The sequence below is a fragment of the Triticum aestivum genome, chromosome 5A (assembly GCF_018294505.1).
Source record: "Triticum aestivum cultivar Chinese Spring chromosome 5A, IWGSC CS RefSeq v2.1, whole genome shotgun sequence".
NCBI lineage: Eukaryota > Viridiplantae > Streptophyta > Magnoliopsida > Poales > Poaceae > Triticum > Triticum aestivum.
In genome coordinates, this window is record NC_057806.1 from 202221383 (window position 1) to 202228159 (window position 6777).

General features: G+C 44.4%; 1 long non-coding RNA gene across 17 annotated transcripts; it reads left to right on the forward strand.

Moving 5' to 3' along the window:
* The first annotated feature begins 261 nt into the window (after positions 1 to 261).
* LOC123102789 (uncharacterized) lies at positions 262 to 3957 on the forward strand. 17 transcript variants are annotated; one of them, XR_006449358.1, is made up of 5 exons: positions 262 to 715; positions 821 to 932; positions 1034 to 1218; positions 1297 to 1356; positions 1464 to 3957. It is a non-coding gene; the product is annotated as an uncharacterized lncRNA (long non-coding RNA). The 17 variants fall into 17 exon arrangements; XR_006449361.1 differs by having other exon boundaries at positions 1123 to 1218; XR_006449346.1 differs by having other exon boundaries at positions 821 to 1356; positions 1464 to 1708; positions 1846 to 3957.
* Positions 3958 to 6777: the final 2820 nt, after the last annotated feature.

Below are 6777 nucleotides of genomic sequence, written 5' to 3' on the forward strand. Positions count from 1 at the left end.
AACTACAAGTGTGAAAACATCATCCATTAGGGTTCCACCCAACAATATCTTGGTATCATGAGCAAGGTTAATTGGCATCTTGGAGTCCCTACCCCCCATATCTCTCCCTAATAATAAAGCACGGATTGACTCCGCGGGTTCACCGTCACAATATGCTTCTTTTCGTGATTTTACGCTTTCAGTTTGAATTTAAAACATATTCGAGGTGGTACTAAATTTTGTCTCCCTAGGGTTCACCTAAGAAGTCAAACTCAACAGGTACAAGGGAAAAAAAAGAACCCGCATGACGACCTATCTCCACCTCAAGCGCATCTCGACGATCCAGTGCACCGCCGCGGTCGGCGCCCACCCCTCTGCCGCGCGTCACCACCGCCGGCCACCTCCCCTCTCCCGTGCGCTGCCCCCCTCCGCCACCATCATCGGCCACTGGCCCTCCGCCGTGCGCTGCCCCCACCCCTTCGGCTTCAGTGGATCCGCACCGCCGCTGCCCTTCCTCTCCACCGTTCACCAGCGCCTGCCCGCGCTCATCCATCGCCGCGTTAAGGCTTCAGTGACCACGGCGCCTTGGCTGTGACCCAGGTCTGCTTGGCCGCCGGATGGATGGATACCGGCCGTGCTCATCCTTGGCGCCCCGGCTGCGACCCATGGTTGATTGGCCGCCGGCTGGAAGGGGACGTCTCCTCCTAACTAAGCTTGATGTGGGACTGACAGCCTGGTGTGTGTGGCATGCGGACGGCAACGACGCATCTTCTCTTATCGTCCTCATGCTCTCTTCCCTTAATTCGTTATTCTATCTCTCTGATTATTGGCTAATGCGCAGGTGTTTGAGGCAGGACCGCATGAGTAGTGACTTGCATCCAGTAGGAGGAAGCAAGAAGTAGCAACGACTCTGAGCTAGTTGCTAGCAATGCACCCCCTCCCCTCTCATCTGGGTACATGGATTTTCAACGGCCAAACTACTCTCTTGATTCTTTCTTTAGCGTTTTAGTTTTCACTAACAATCCATAGTTGGTAAACCATGAACTCTATTCAGGAGCATCCGCCAACAACCTGTTTGATGTTATGCATACGATGGATTGAGATTCAGTCTAATTTTCATGTCAAACTCTTACCTCTGTTTAGAAAATCAATATGAAGAAACAGGTGTATCTGATGTACGATCTGCACTTAAGAACAAGTGTACCAGTTGTTCCAAGCTGCCGGACGGCCAAAGAGTCGGTGAGGGTCCACAATCCATTTGATTTCGTGGGGATTATTCAGTAAAATGCGATCTACACTGAAGCCAATCCGATCCAGGTGAAACAGAGGTTGGTAGATTATTCCGGCAATGGGGCTTCTGCTTGTGCGGCTCTGCATGTATGTTTTCAACTTGCAAATGGCCTGACTTTATCAATTATTGCTTGATGAAAGACCAACCAGTTTATGCCTGACATTTGTGTCTCTACATTATGCGCGAGGCCCAGACCGAGCGTTCAAAGTAGGAAAACAAACTCGGCGTGGCGGCCGCTCCCCATCTCCCTGCGTCATCCAGATTTGTTTCGGCTGGGTGCCACCCCGGCGGCTAAGAGTGTGCTGTCCCACGGAAGCAGGCCCCTCCTCTGTACTTCTACAACATATCCAGTTATGGTTCCATTGTTATCGCGCACCAAACGTTCAATGAATTTCTTGAAGAAAATGAATGGATTCTTTTGTTGTGTGCATCAACCAGGTAAAATCCTATTGGTTCTTATAATTATACAATCTTCTGAGCCAGCGAGCAGAAGTAATTGCTGATGTAAGTGTGGCAACTAATTTTGTTTACAACTGTCATTACTAATTCTATTAAATCTGAATTTCATGGTGAAGCACGGTTGGAAAAGAAAAGTCATGGATAAAGCTTAGTGGTTCCTAGTGAAGAGTTTCTGCTAATCCATCAACTAATGCTAATGTAAGCATTACATCCTGTGAAGATATTTATTCTATGAGTCCTGCAGCTTTTTGTTGTTGTTGAAGCTAGCTATGTGATGCCCTTTCTGTTTCATGTGATTTGATGCATAGATAGACAGATTCTATGTAGTCAGGACTTGGTACTTGGACCTTCATAAGATGGCGCAAGGGGAGCTATGGGGATAGATTGACAACAATATTTGCAAGCAGGAAATTAAAGTACAAAAACTACTTCGTATCGCCTTGGCTATAAGAGCGCCTGGACTCCCACAGCCGAAACCTCTATTCAATTGCTTTCCATGCTTGACATTGTTGTCGCCGTTTTGCCGACTTTGGCAGAATCTCGCCGTTCGACTTTGCCAGAATTCTGTCTGCCTGTTCTCCACCCATGGTACATGGTTCAGTGCCTTCTGTAGATTGATGTTCTATTCTCCACCCATGGTACAGAAACTACTTCGTATCGCCTTGGCTATAGAATTATCTGCTATTTTCCTATAATTTCGCCATCAAAAGATGTTCTATTTGTTTGGTTACTAGCTGTTCTGGTTGTGCCCATCGATCATCATAGCCAATTGGTTTCCTGTAAATGCAAGCTTCCTCTTTTACATGATTACCAAAATACCTCCATCATGAAGAACAAAGACTATTTGTGATTTTTTTGTATTATCTTTCAGTTGCTTGTTGTGACCTAAAGAATTGACAGGCATTCATATGTACCAGTCAGTCCTGTATGTTGATACATGACAGGTGTATGGGCATGAGTCAATTGGTCGCACCAGTAGTTAGGAAGTCTTGTGCAAAGTTTTCAAACAAAAGATTATTATTAATGATTACTGGAACACCTTCTCTATTATTGCTCTTGATTTTAGTATTATCCGATTACTGGATCATTAAATCAGTCTTGTATGTTGGCATAGCCTCAAGCAAGCCTCTGTATTTTGCCTTTATTAGGAGTAGGTGAGGCTCAAGCGACTAATTTGGTTTCCTGTGAACTCAAGTTTTATATTTCATGATTATCAAAAATTTGACTAGATCAATTTTTTCTCTGCAATTGTTCCTTGTGTATGCGCAGATGTAGATGCTATTTTTTTACAGTTTTAGAACACCTATGCATGCCAATGTGACAATGTTTCTCCATTGATCCATCCATGCGCAAACTGACAATTTTGTTACTCTGTTCAGGTTGCAATCACGACGAGCAACAAATGTATGCACTGAACTACTGGAGTAAGGTAGTGAAATACTTCTTGCTTGCGTGAGTGGAATTTTCGAACAGAGGAAGAACATACAACTGAGTGTATGCACTACAGGTATGCTATTACTTAAAGCCTTATTGCTTTGCAATGGAAGAGTACATTTCCTTGCATATATAACATACAAATGGACTTCAGACTGAGTATTTCTTCTAGCAGCTTATAGCTCATCTTTGCAATTTTGTTGTCTCTGAAGCATGAAGGTAAAAGGCAATAAATCGCTTTCTTTTAAATTGGTTCCATTCTGAATATAAATTAGCATATCCAGGCCCTAGACCACGTACATATGCATAAGTAACAGGTGGCTCTTTTCTCATATTTTTAGTTAATCGTTTTTTTACATATTACATGTTTATAGGAATGGCACAATATTCTCATGGCGGAATGGGGATGGGGCACTATGTGACCCAACAACTGTTCTACCAGCAGGGTTGATGGCATTCTATGGCAATACCAAGAATCCAAACATCATCCCCGAAGTGATCCGTGGTGCTCAGTGATACACTTCAATGGAAACATGAAGCTGTGGCTTGGTGTCGCTCTCAACCAGTAGAGGGCTATATGGACTAAGCATGTATAGACTAGAATGGAATTCTTGACACTGTAACTTTGCTTTCTGAAGTAATTTAAGAAATCGTCCAAGAATAAGTCATCTGCCAATATATTTATTGTGGGAAAATGAGTGAACTATTATTTTTATTTTTTATGGATGAACATATGTGTACTATTTGTAGCAAACATCTCTCCAACTGGAAGGAAAATATTGGTGTTTGCTCCATGGCGAAGCACTGTGTAAAGAGGCATGCAGGGACAGACACAGGACTTGCCCTCCCTCCATGAAACAAGTCCACAAAATTACAAGTTGAAAGTGAGTAGGAGTATGATGGACTGTGTATAGACTTGGTATAGGAGTAGTTTGCATTTAAGTTTGAAACAAGGGATTTCCCTGCCACGGTTCAATGACATGTACGTTGTGTGGTGTACGATCTCATTGTCTTGAATCGACCATGTTCGGATGCGGTTTGATAACGTGACTGGCCACCGTTGGTGAGGATTAAAAAAATGATAAATGGTAACACAGAAGGAGTGTCGTTTTTTCTTTTGTGGGATTAGAAGAGAATTCATTTCTTAATGAGTTACAAGTTCACTCCTACAAAGCATAGGAACATCTGCAGGTCCCGAGTACAACCATACTACGGTACGACCCTCGGCACGACCAAAAGTAACTAAGTAATGGCTAACAGAATTCCGGCTCCTACTTACATGAACAATGGTTACATTAACTTAGACTGCCTCAGTGCAACCCATTTTGACTTCCACCAAAGTTTAGACTATTGAAGAGCGAGGTTGACACCCTCCTCACAAGCAAGGAACTCAGCTTGAAGTGCCCCGGGGTGTCGTATTGATATAGGGGACGCGGACGTGGGGATCTTGAGCCATGCTTATTGGGTTATGGGTGTCTAAATTTTTCTCTCCCATTGCAACACACGGGCATTTATGTGCTAGTTCTAGCCTAATTTTGTAGCTTTTTGTCCCAATTCGAAAATCCCCACAAAAATAGCCCTACCAATTTTTTCATTTGTTGGATCTTGTGAGATTTCGTTGATTTGGTCCATGAATTTCTTGTTTGGCAACTGGATCTACCTTTCCCCACCATCCCCAACCTTCCCTACCAACGAATTTCCTCGATTTTTCTGACTTACCATGGATTTGGGGTTGTTCTTGCACAGGCGGAACACCCAGTGCGCACAGGTGATATGTCGCTAATGTATTTGTAAATTTTGATTTGTCCATGCTATTATCATATCAGTGTTGGATGTTTTATAAGCATTTATATGCTATTTTATATTATTTTTGGGACTAACCTATTAACCTAGTGCCCAGTGCCAGTTCCTATTTTTTGCTTGTTTTTGGCTTTTTATAAAATTAATATAAACAGAGTCCAAACACGATAAAACTTTATGATGAATTTTTCTGGACCAAAAGGGACCCACAAAGGTTAGGGAGAAGACTAGAAGAGTCACGAGGGAGCAACAAGCTAACCAGGCACGCCCCCAGGGGGGGCCTGAGCTTGTGGGACCCTCGTGGCACCTCTTAACCTAATTCCACATCTATCAATTCCCAAGTATTCCGAATATACCAGAGATCCACCTGAAACACTTTTTCTGCCTTAGCAACCTTCTATTCTTCCGTGATCCCAGTTGGAGTCATTTTCGGAGGGGGAATCGATCATGGAGGGCTTCTACATCATCCTTGCTGCCTTCTGATGATGCGTGAGTAGTTCACCACAGACCTACGGGTCCATAGCTAGTAGCTAGATGGCTTCTTCTCTCTCTTTGATCTTCAATACAATGTTCTCCTCAATGCTCTTGGAGTTCTATTCGATGTAATATTCTTTCGTGGTGTGTTTGTTAGGATCCGATGAATTGTGGGCTTATGATCTGAATATTCATGAGAAGTAATTGACTCTTTTCTAAACTCTATTATACATGATTGTTATAACTTTGTATATGTTGGCGTGGAAGCACAATCACATATGGGGCAAGGCTACCCCTTTGTGGTTCGGCAAGGGGGAGATCACATTGCACAAGGAGCAGAAATGGCAGGGCAGCGCAGCGATGGACATCTCTCTTTTACCCAAGTTTGGGCTGCTTTGCAGCATAAAACCCTACTCCTGCTTTAGTGGATTGATCTGGAGGAACACGAAGACGCGGCGAGCTCAAGCCTGGCAAGTGTGCCTCGGGGAGAGCAACACACGCATACAAGTGTTGATGTGTCAAATTGTTCGAACCCCTTGCTAGGTTGCCTCGGGCCTCCTTTTATAGCTTAAGTGGCGGCCATAGTGGCAAAATAGTCATTTTAGTATGATTAGATAGCTAATAGTGTCATCATAACTAGCTCTGGTAGTTAGGAGAAAGTGCATTAAATGCACTGCTAGGTGTCATGCTGAGGTTGATGCCTGGCAAGCCAGCCACACCGCTTATCATTTTTCTCCTTATTAGCGTGACACACCATCTTGACAGGTGTCAATAAAGTTAATCTCCTCTCTAGCAAGTTGCCACATAGCTGACAAGATCCACCTAGCCAACTAAGAGCTTGACACCGCACTGATTACTGACATGTGCATGATGCGGTCGAGCGATGGCATCTTGGCGGAGGCCTACCAGTACGGAGCTTGCCGGGATCCGATCTTAATGGCCTGGGAGCCTTGTTGAGGCAATCTAGTCTTGGCTCTCAGGGGCAGTCTCGACCCTGTCGGGCTCTCCTGACCGACAAGGGAGGCCTTCCTGAGCTGCTCTTCTGCTGACTTGATCTTCTTAATGCACTCCTTGATCTCATGAAGAGTGGTTTCTCTGGCTTATCTTGTGTCATGTCTTAGTAATTGGTGTATGATCGTCAGCACGCCTGTGCACAAGTCCGGGTGGCAAACACAAATGTTTGATGCACCGACAGGAGCCCCCGGGCCTGGTGATGGGGTTATGTACCTAGGGTAGGGTCATGAACCTGATCAAAGTACCTTACCCAAGGACATCCTTAGAAGAGGTCGCCTTCCAGTCGACCAACGAAGGACTCACTCGACTGACTTGAAGGACTCGAC